Source organism: Pleuronectes platessa, chromosome 7 (assembly GCF_947347685.1).
Source record: "Pleuronectes platessa chromosome 7, fPlePla1.1, whole genome shotgun sequence".
Lineage (NCBI taxonomy): Eukaryota > Metazoa > Chordata > Actinopteri > Pleuronectiformes > Pleuronectidae > Pleuronectes > Pleuronectes platessa.
The window spans coordinates 29,176,638-29,188,702 of NC_070632.1; the positions used below are offsets into that span (position 1 = coordinate 29,176,638).

The following is a 12,065-nucleotide window of genomic DNA, read 5'->3' on the forward strand; positions in this document are numbered from 1 at the left end:
TCTTCTCTTTATAGATGAGGAACTGCAGCACCTGACGTCGTCAGCAGCAACATGGTGGTCAACACGTGGACGACTGCATCATCATCAGAAGCTACACAACACTTCTAAATTCCTCCCTTAAATAAAGATGGCCTGCAACTGTTTAGTGGTAACAGTCATTGCTCATTGTCATGGATAACAATTCATTTCTATCTTTATTATGGTTGGTTAAAATAATAAAAACTTATTACAACAATGTGTATCTTTTGCTTTCTGATTTGATACACTTTAGATAAGAACCCAGTGTTTAATATTTCTGCTTTGCCATAAGAGACAAAACATGGTCAATTGGTCATCACAGCTGTGTCCTTCAGGTTTGTCCGTCCCTAATAAAATGAGAGGAAACATAAAAATAATCAGATCATAATCATTTCATCTTAGGAAATAGGTAGTGTACATCATTTTCAAATTCTCTATGAACACTGTCTGTTCTAGTAAAGTTACAAGGCTATAATGTATTTATATTTAACAAAATAATTCAGGGAAGTCTGCCTGAGATTAACGATGTAAACACTAGTAGACACGGTTATTTTTCACTGTAACACGTGACAGGACATCAACACCGTGACTCTGAATAAAGAGCCTTAGGATACGTAGTGCTCCTTTGCACAGCTGCTCTTACAATGTGTAGCAAGTGCTAAATCTCCATTAGTATAATAGTAATGAAAATCACCCTTCACATAATTGAACATATATTTTCCATGTGAACCGCTTTAACACAGTTCAATTCCGGAGCAAAATATAACTTATACAGTATTTATTAGAGTTACATATGAACAAAGTGTGTATTCTTATTTTCGGTGGATATTCAACTATGTATTTGAATATGCTTTTGGATTAAAACGTGCACTACCATGACAATGAATGTTTAGTATGGAGCTATTTCACATTAAAAGTATTGCATTATAATTTAACACATTATGTATTATGTGCAATACTTTGTAAGTAATGAAAACAGGTCTGTACCTGGAGTCAGTGTTCAGTCTGGTTGGATTCAAGTTGTGTCTCACGCTGGACATCCTAGAGGAACATTGAACACAAATACACAGATATGTTAAGTCATACATGTGCCATGTTATCTGCTTAACAGACTTTTACATGGTAATAATAAAATATTAATTCAAAGTTAATCAGATCATAATTATTTCAGCTTAGGAAATAGGTAGTGCATATTAGCCTACAATTCTGTATGACACTGTCTGTTCTAGTAAAGTTACAAGGCTATGATTTACTCATATTTAACAAAAGAATTCAGTGAAGTCTGTCTGAGATTAACGATTTAAATACTGAAGGTGGGAGACACGGTTACTTTTCACTGTAACACGTTACAACACTACTCTGAAGAAAGAGCTTTAGGACACGTAATGCTCCTTTGAACAGCTGCTCTTGCAATGCAGATGTGACTTTAAACACTCAGGTTTCTCAGGTTTCAGTTAGCATCGCTAGCCCGCTAGCGAAACTAACTTACAAGCCGACACACAGTCTCCTGTCTCAGAGTCATCCGCATAAAGTAACGCTTATATCTGCTGGGTGGACCCGCTCATGTCGTTTCATGTCGGTGTTTGTCGGTAATAACCCCAATTGAATCGAAGAACAGTTACTGCACCCATGCGAAGATATTGTTAGCTTGCTTGTTAGCGAGCTAGTTAGCCTCCGGCGCTAGCGAAAAAGAAGCCGACACACAGTCTCCTGTCTCAGATTCATCCTTATAAACGAACGCTTATCTCTGCTTGGTGGACCTGGGTTCATGGCGGTTGTTTCGGTAACAGCTGGCATTCGCATCGAACCCGTTGATATACACTGAGCTGGTATGTAGCTCCCGGATTAGCGTCCCTTAGCTATCACGGCTGATTCAAAGGCACCCTGCGAATCACATCGAAATAAAATACTTAACGTGACTTACCACAGAAACGGAGGCGCAGACATCGTTACCGTGACCGTCAGGAGAAGGAGCAGAACATCAAAGTGTGTAATTTACCGGGTATGTGGGTGTAAGCCATTTCATGAGGCGTTCACTTGTAACTGGTTAAAGCCGAACTCACAACACACAGCACAGCTTACACTGTGACGTCACGTGAATTTCAAACATCTATATCGCTTAAACGAGGGAGTTAAAATAAAATACACCCCCCTCAGAGTTGTCATGAAGGAAGAACTTAGCGATTGAGACTAAAACCAAAGTTTGAGCAATGCTGTAAAAGGTTTAATTCTCCTCTAAAGTTGGCCACCCTGTAAACACAGTCTGTTAATGCATAGATAACACAAAGCATGGTCTGACACTGCCATCTAGTGACTAAATATTGCAGCACATCTGCCAGATATAGATGTTTTCATTCCTCAAACTGGAAGCCACACCACGGTCACACAGTATTATGAAAAGTTGCAATTTCGTTAACTTTAGATCTTCATCTTGTTTTGAAAACATGCATCAAATTTTTACGTTGATTTAATGAAGGCCCTACGAGTAGTGAATCAAACTGTAACACATAGAAAAACAAGACATTTGCTGTTGCCACCAGGGGACGCTGTGATTTTAAGTCACGATTTCTGTACCGATGTCTTCAGGTCGCGACTCTTGTCTTATGTGTATAGTTTGGACTCGATTGGACAAAAAGATACAGGAGCCCGTGTTTTGATGGCGTTTAATCAAACTTTGAGGCCACACCACGGTCAGACGGTTTTGCTAAAACTTAATCCTTCAATAACTTTAGATCTCCATTTTGTTGTGATGACGATCGTCTAAATTGTAAGTTGATTTGATGAAAGCTGTAGGAGGAGTACTTAAAACAAAAAATATCGAATATGACCAAAATGGCCACTAAAGTCAAAATGGCCACTAAAGTCAAACTGGCGGGCTTCCTGTTGCGTTATTCATAATGCACTGATGGACTTTTTTGTGCATCTAGTCATGATACACAATAGTCTTTGTTTTTTTTGAAGATCGGTGAATGCTAAATGAGGGGCTTTTCCGTAGGTGGCGCTCTTGAGCCATTTTGCCACGCCCTTTTCAAAATACTCCAGAATACGTAAATTTTCGCCGCCTTCGAATTTACTGCAAACTCCTACAACTTTTTGAGCACATTAAAGCCCTCAAAAAGCCAATTCATTTAAGCTAAGAAAAATAATAATAATAACTAGGGCTACGTTGTAGCACTAACGGGCCTGAGCACAGGCAATTTCAAGTCTGTTGCGGTCGGGGAAGAGAGAGCGATCGATGACCAAGCGCACGTCTCTGCCTTGCGTGCGTTTTAAGCTCTGCAGCAAGAATAAACGCTTCACTTCCTGTAGCCAGCAGGTGGCGCTATGATTTTAAGTCATGGTGTCTTTGTAGATGTCATCAGGTCGCAACTCTTGTCTTACATGTCTAGTTTGGAGTCGATGGGACCAAATATGTCTAAGATATAGAAGCTTGTGTTTTCATGGCATTCATCACACTTTGCCGCCACGCCACGGTCAGACGGTGTGTCAGAAAGTTGTTTCTTTGATAACTTTTTATCTCCATATTGTTGTGATGACACTCATCTACATTTTTTGTTGATCTGATGAAAGCTCTCCGAGAAGTACATAAAAATAGAACATGTACCAAAAACAAGACATTTCCTTCTGCCACCAGGGGGCGCTGTCATTTTAAGTCAAGATTTGTGTGTTGTTGTCTTCAGGTCGCGACTCTTGTCATACATGTGTAGTTTGGAGTCCATGGGACCAAATATGTCTGAGATATAGAAGCTCGTGCTTTGATGGCGTTTCGTCACACTTTGACGCCCCGCCACAGTCAGACAGTGTGTCAGAAAGTTGTTTCTTTGATAACTTTTTATCCCCATATTGTTGTGATGACACTCATCTACATTTTTTGTTGATCTGATGAAAGCTCTCCGAGAAGTACATAAAAATATAACATGTGCCAAAAACAAGACATTTCCTGCTGCCACCAGGGGGCGCTGTCATTTTAAGTCAAGATTTTTGTGTTGTTGTCTTCAGGTCGCGACTCTTGTCTTACATGTGTAGTTTGGAGTCCATTTTACCAAATATGTCTGAGATATAGAAGCTCGTGTTTTGATGGCGTTTTGTCACACTTTGATGCCACGCCACAGTCAGACGGTGTGTCAAAAAGTTGTTTCTTTGATAACTTTAGATCTCCATTTTGTTGTGAGGACACTCGTCTAAATTGTAAGTTGATCTGATGAAAGCTCTGCTACAAGTGTATCATAGAAAAAAACATGGAATATTCCCAAAATGGCCACTAAATCCTAAATTGCTGGCTTCCTGTTTCGTTTTTCATAATGCTCCGAGAGGCTTTTTTGTGCGTCTGGTCATGATACACAACTGTCTTCAAAATCGTGAGGATCAGTGAACGCTAAATGAGGTGCTTCTCCGTAAATGAGGGGAAGCTCCATTGGTGGCGCTGTTGAGCCATTTTGCCACGCCCATTTCCAAATACCCCAGAATACGTACATTTTCACGACTTTCTAACCAACTGCAAACTTTTACAACTTTTTGAGCATGTTAAAGGCCTCAAAAAGCCAATTCATTGCGCTCCGCGAAATAATAATAACTAGGGCTACGTTGTAGCACTAACGGGCCCGAGCACAGGCAATTTCAAGTCTGTTGCGGTCGGGGAAGAGAGAGCGATCGATGACCAAGCGCACGTCTCTGCCTTGCGTGCGTTTTAAGCTCTGCAGCAAGAATAAACGCTTCACTTCCTGTAGCCAGCAGGTGGCGCTAGGATTTTAAGTCATGGTGTCCTTGTAGATGTCATCAGATCGCGACTCTTGTCTTACATGTCTAGTTTGGAGTTGATTGGACCAAATATGTCCAAGATACAGACGCTCGTGTTTTGATGGCATGTGATCAGACTTTGACTCCACGCCATGGTCAGAGTATGGTGTTTTCCTATTTTGTAGCAGGTAAAAATACCAGTTAAATGTCAACAGTTGTCTTTATTGTCGTTCTGTTATTTAATAAATGCAACAAACTATAGTTTTTATATATATTGTATAACTATATATATATATATCTATATATATAACTTTATAACCTGTGTTATCAAATATGTTGTGCGGCTCCAGACAGATTTAAATTGGGGGAAGAGGGGACGAAATGGCTTTTTCAATAGTTACATTTTGTGTCTTGATCAAACCATGGTGTTACACTGACCTCTGGTGCCTTAATATTGGCACTACAGGTGTAATTCAATATTAAGTCACTAGAGAGCAGTGTTGGACCATTAACTACAGACATGGTGTTTTCATTTTGTTTATCAAATTTATAAGCCTCACCACGGTCACACAGATTGATGAAAAGTTTAAATTTTGATAACTTTAGATCTTCATCTTGTTTTGTACACATGTATCAAATTTTTACGTTGATTTGATGAAGGCCCTACGAGAAGTGAGTCAAACTGTAAGACATAGAAAAACAAGACATTTGCTGTTGCCACCAGGGGACGCTGTGATTTTAAGTCACGATTTCTGTACCGATGTCTTCAGGTCGCGACTCTTGTCTTATGTGTATAGTTTGGACTCGATTGGACAAAATATGTCCAAGATACAGGAGCCTGTGTTTTGATGGCGTTTAATCAAACTTTGAGGCCACACCACGGTCAGACGGTTTTGCTAAAACTTAATCCTTCAATAACTTTAGATCTCCATTTTGTTGTGATGACGATCGTCTAAATTGTAAGTTGATTTGATGAAAGCTGTAGGAGGAGTACTTAAAAGAAAAAATATCGAATATGACCAAAATGGCCACTAAAGTCAAACTGGCGGGCTTCCTGTTGCGTTATTCATAATGCACTGATGGACTTTTTTGTGCATCTAGTCATGATACACAATAGTCTTTGTTTTTTTTGATGATCGGTGAATGCTAAATGAGGGGCTTTTCCGTAGGTGGCGCTATTGAGCGGTTTTGACACACCCGTTCCCAAATACTTCAGAATACGTAAACTTGCGCACATTTCTAATTTACTGTACACTTTAGAAACTTTTTGAGCACGTTAAAGCCCTCAAAAAGCCAATTCACTGAGCGAAGAAAAATAATAATAATAACTAGGGCTACGTTGTAGCACTAACGGGCCCGAGCACAGGCAATTTCAAGTCTGTTGCGGTCGGGGAAGAGAGAGCGATCGATGACCAAGCGCACGTCTCTGCCTTGCGTGCGTTTTAAGCTCTGCAGCAAGAATAAACGCTTCACTTCCTGTAGCCAGCAGGTGGCGCTATGATTTTAAGTCATGGTGTCTTTGTAGATGTCATCAGGTCGCGACTCTTGTCTTACATGTCTAGTTTGGAGTCGATGGGACCAAATATGTCTAAGATATAGAAGCTTGTGTTTTCATGGCGTTCATCACACTTTGCCGCCACGCCACGGTCAGACGGTGTGTCAGAAAGTTGTTTCTTTGATAACTTTTTATCTCCATATTGTTGTGATGACACTCATCTAAATTTTTTGTTGATCTGATGAAAGCTCTCCGAGAAGTACATAAAAATAGAACATGTACCAAAAACAAGACATTTCCTGCTGCCACCAAGGGGCGCTGTCATTTTAAGTCAAGATTTTTATGTTGTTGTCTTCAGGTCGCGACTCTTGTCTTACATGTGTAGTTTGGAGTCCATGGGACCAAATATGTCTGAGATATAGAAGCTCGTGTTTTGATGGCGTTTCGTCACACTTTGACGCCCCGCCACAGTCAGACGGTGTGGCGAAAAGTTTTTTCTTTGATAACTTTAGATCTTCATTTTGTTGTGATGACAGTCGTCTAAATTTTAAGTTGATCTGATGAAAGCTCTACGAGAAGTGCATTAAAGTAAAAAATTATGGAATATGACCAAAATAGTCACTAAATCAAAAATGGCGGGCTTCCTGTTGCGTTTTTCATAATGCTCCAAGAGGCTTTTTTGTACATCTGGTGATGATACACAACTGTCTTCAATTTCGTGAGGATCAGTGAATGCTAAATGAGGTCCATCTCCGTAAATGAGGGGCTCTCCGTTGGTGGCGCTGTTGAGCCATTTTGCCACGCCCATTTCCAAATACCCCAGAATACGTAAATTTTCACGACTTTCTAACTTACTGCAAACTTTTACAACTTTTTGAGCATGATAAAGCCCTCAAAAAGCCAATTCATTAACGACACAGCAAAATAAAAATAAATATATATATATATATATATATATATATATATAACTTTATAACCTGTGTTATCAAATATGTTGTGCGGCACCAGACAGCTTTAAATTGGGGGAAGAGTGGTCGAGCACAGGCAATTTCAAATCTGTTGCGGTCGGGGAAGAGAGAACGATCGATGACCAAGCGCATGTCTCTGCCTTGCGTGCGTTTTAAGCTCTGCAGCAACAATAAACGCTTCACTTCCTGTAGCCAGCAGGTGGCGCTAGGATTTTAAGTCATGATGTCTTTGTAGATGTCATCAGGTCGCGACCCTTGTCTTACATGTCTAGTTTGGAGTTGATTGGACCAAATATGTCCAAGATACAGACACTCGTGTTTTGATGGCGTGTGATCAGACTTTGACTCCACGCCATGGTCAGAGTTTGGTGTTTTCCTATTTTGTAACAGGTAAAAATAGCAGTTAAATGTCAACAGTTGTCTTTATTGTCGTTCTATTATTTAATAAATGCAACAAACTATAGTTTTTATATATATTGCATGACTATATATATATATATATATATAAATAACTTTATAACCTGTGTTATCAAATATGTTGTGCGGCAACAGACAGCTTTAAATTGGGGGAAGAGTGGAGGAAATAGTAAAGGTTGCCTACCCCTGCCTTAGGTGACACAATTTGTGCCTTGGTCAAACCATGATCCTACACTGCCCTCTAGTGACTTAATATTGCGGTACAAGTAGGTTGTGCCGGCAATATAAAGCCACTAGAGGTCAGTATAACACCATGAAACACATACATGGTTGAAATGAAAACATGTCTTTTCATTTTGCACATCAAGATTTTAAGCCTCACCACGGTCACACGGATTGATGAAAAGTTTAAATTTTGATAACTTTAGATCTTCATCTTGTTTTGTAGAGTCTCATCTAATTTTTAAGTTGATCTGGTGAAAGCTCTCCGAGTAGTACATAAAAACATAACACGTACAAAAAAAACACATTTCCTGTTGCCACCAGGGGACGCTGTGATTTTAAGTCACGATTTCTGTACAGATGTCTTCAGGTCGTGACTCTTGTCCTATGTGTATAGTTTGGACTCGATTGGACAAAATATGTCCAAGATACAGGAGCCCGTGTTTTGATGGCGTTTAATCAAACTTTGAGGCCACACCACGGTCAGACGGTTTTGCTAAAACTTAATCCTTCAATAACTTTAGATCTCTATATTTATGTGAAGACAGTCGTCTAAATTTTAAGTTGATCTGATGAAAGCTCTACGAGAAGTGTATTAAAGTAAAAAATTATGGAATATGACCAAAATAGTCACTAAATCAAAAATGGCGGGCTTCCTGTTGCGTTTTTCATAATGCTCCAAGAGGCTTTTTTGTACATCTGGTGATGATACACAACTGTCTTCAATTTCGTGAGGATCAGTGAATGCTAAATGAGGTGCATCTCCGTAAATGAGGGGCTCTCCGTTGGTGGCGCTGTTGAGCCATTTTGCCACGCCCATTTCCAAATACCCCAGAATACGTAAATTTTCACGACTTTCTAACTTACTGCAAACTTTTACAACTTTTTGAGCATGTTAAAGCCCTCAAAAAGCCAATTCATTAACGACACAGCAAAATAATAATAATAAATATATATATATATGTATATATATATAACTTTATAACCTGTGTTATCAAATATGTTGTGCGGCTCCAGACAGATTTAAATTGGGGGAAGAGGGGACGAAATGGCTTTTTCAATAGTTACATTTTGTGTCTTGATCAAACCATGGTGTTACACTGACCTCTGGTGCCTTAATATTGGCACTACAGGTGTAATTCAATATTAAGTCACTAGAGAGCAGTGTTGGACCATTAACTACAGACATGGTGTTTTCATTTTGTTTATCAAATTTATAAGCCTCACCACGGTCACACAGATTGATGAAAAGTTTAAATTTTGATAACTTTAGATCTTCATCTTGTTTTGTACACATGCATCAAATTTTTACGTTGATTTGATGAAGGCCCTACGAGAAGTGAGTCAAACTGTAAGACATAGAAAAACAAGACATTTGCTGTTGCCACCAGGGGACGCTGTGATTTTAAGTCACGATTTCTGTACCGATGTCTTCAGGTCGCGACTCTTGTCTTATGTGTATAGTTTGGACTCGATTGGACAAAATATGTCCAAGATACAGGAGCCTGTGTTTTGATGGCGTTTAATCAAACTTTGAGGCCACACCACGGTCAGACGGTTTTGCTAAAACTTAATCCTTCAATAACTTTAGATCTCCATTTTGTTGTGATGACGATCGTCTAAATTGTAAGTTGATTTGATGAAAGCTGTAGGAGGAGTACTTAAAAGAAAAAATATCGAATATGACCAAAATGGCCACTAAAGTCAAACTGGCGGGCTTCCTGTTGCGTTATTCATAATGCACTGATGGACTTTTTTGTGCATCTAGTCATGATACACAATAGTCTTTGTTTTTTTTGATGATCGGTGAATGCTAAATGAGGGGCTTTTCCGTAGGTGGCGCTATTGAGCGGTTTTGACACACCCGTTCCCAAATACTTCAGAATACGTAAACTTGCGCACATTTCTAATTTACTGTACACTTTAGAAACTTTTTGAGCACGTTAAAGCCCTCAAAAAGCCAATTCACTGAGCGAAGAAAAATAATAATAATAATAATCTTTTCAATTTCAATAGGTCCTCTCACCGATTTCGGTGCTCGGGCCCTAATAAATATATATATATATGTATATATATATAACTTTATAACCTGTGTTATCAAATATGTTGTGCGGCTCCAGACAGATTTAAATTGGGGGAAGAGGGGACGAAATGGCTTTTTCAATAGTTACATTTTGTGTCTTGATCAAACCATGGTGTTACACTGACCTCTGGTGCCTTAATATTGGCACTACAGGTGTAATTCAATATTAAGTCACTAGAGAGCAGTGTTGGACCATTAACTACAGACATGGTGTTTTCATTTTGTTTATCAAATTTATAAGCCTCACCACGGTCACACAGATTGATGAAAAGTTTAAATTTTGATAACTTTAGATCTTCATCTTGTTTTGTACACATGCATCAAATTTTTACGTTGATTTGATGAAGGCCCTACGAGAAGTGAGTCAAACTGTAAGACATAGAAAAACAAGACATTTGCTGTTGCCACCAGGGGACGCTGTGATTTTAAGTCACGATTTCTGTACCGATGTCTTCAGGTCGCGACTCTTGTCTTATGTGTATAGTTTGGACTCGATTGGACAAAATATGTCCAAGATACAGGAGCCTGTGTTTTGATGGCGTTTAATCAAACTTTGAGGCCACACCACGGTCAGACGGTTTTGCTAAAACTTAATCCTTCAATAACTTTAGATCTCCATTTTGTTGTGATGACGATCGTCTAAATTGTAAGTTGATTTGATGAAAGCTGTAGGAGGAGTACTTAAAAGAAAAAATATCGAATATGACCAAAATGGCCACTAAAGTCAAACTGGCGGGCTTCCTGTTGCGTTATTCATAATGCACTGATGGACTTTTTTGTGCATCTAGTCATGATACACAATAGTCTTTGTTTTTTTTGATGATCGGTGAATGCTAAATGAGGGGCTTTTCCGTAGGTGGCGCTATTGAGCGGTTTTGACACACCCGTTCCCAAATACTTCAGAATACGTAAACTTGCGCACATTTCTAATTTACTGTACACTTTAGAAACTTTTTGAGCACGTTAAAGCCCTCAAAAAGCCAATTCACTGAGCGAAGAAAAATAATAATAATAACTAGGGCTACGTTGTAGCACTAACGGGCCCGAGCACAGGCAATTTCAAGTCTGTTGCGGTCGGGGAAGAGAGAGCGATCGATGACCAAGCGCACGTCTCTGCCTTGCGTGCGTTTTAAGCTCTGCAGCAAGAATAAACGCTTCACTTCCTGTAGCCAGCAGGTGGCGCTATGATTTTAAGTCATGGTGTCTTTGTAGATGTCATCAGGTCGCGACTCTTGTCTTACATGTCTAGTTTGGAGTCGATGGGACCAAATATGTCTAAGATATAGAAGCTTGTGTTTTCATGGCGTTCATCACACTTTGCCGCCACGCCACGGTCAGACGCTGTGTCAGAAAGTTGTTTCTTTGATAACTTTTTATCTCCATATTGTTGTGATGACACTCATCTAAATTTTTTGTTGATCTGATGAAAGCTCTCCGAGAAGTACATAAAAATAGAACATGTACCAAAAACAAGACATTTCCTGCTGCCACCAAGGGGCGCTGTCATTTTAAGTCAAGATTTTTATGTTGTTGTCTTCAGGTCGCGACTCTTGTCTTACATGTGTAGTTTGGAGTCCATGGGACCAAATATGTCTGAGATATAGAAGCTCGTGTTTTGATGGCGTTTCGTCACACTTTGACGCCCCGCCACAGTCAGACGGTGTGGCGAAAAGTTTTTTCTTTGATAACTTTAGATCTTCATTTTGTTGTGATGACAGTCGTCTAAATTTTAAGTTGATCTGATGAAAGCTCTACGAGAAGTGCATTAAAGTAAAAAATTATGGAATATGACCAAAATAGTCACTAAATCAAAAATGGCGGGCTTCCTGTTGCGTTTTTCATAATGCTCCAAGAGGCTTTTTTGTACATCTGGTGATGATACACAACTGTCTTCAATTTCGTGAGGATCAGTGAATGCTAAATGAGGTCCATCTCCGTAAATGAGGGGCTCTCCGTTGGTGGCGCTGTTGAGCCATTTTGCCACGCCCATTTCCAAATACCCCAGAATACGTAAATTTTCACGACTTTCTAACTTACTGCAAACTTTTACAACTTTTTGAGCATGATAAAGCCCTCAAAAAGCCAATTCATTAACGACACAGCAAAATAAAAATAAATATATATA

At 39.4% G+C, this 12,065-nt stretch overlaps 1 long non-coding RNA gene across 1 annotated transcript; it reads right to left on the reverse strand.

Annotated features, from left to right (window-relative positions):
• Window positions 1–765: 765 nt before the first annotated feature.
• LOC128445090 (uncharacterized) lies at window positions 766–2,434 on the reverse strand. The gene is made up of 2 exons (XR_008339246.1): window positions 1,943–2,434; window positions 766–1,059 (listed from the first exon to the last, which is right to left on the reverse strand). It is a non-coding gene; the product is annotated as an uncharacterized LOC128445090 (long non-coding RNA).
• Window positions 2,435–12,065: the final 9,631 nt, after the last annotated feature.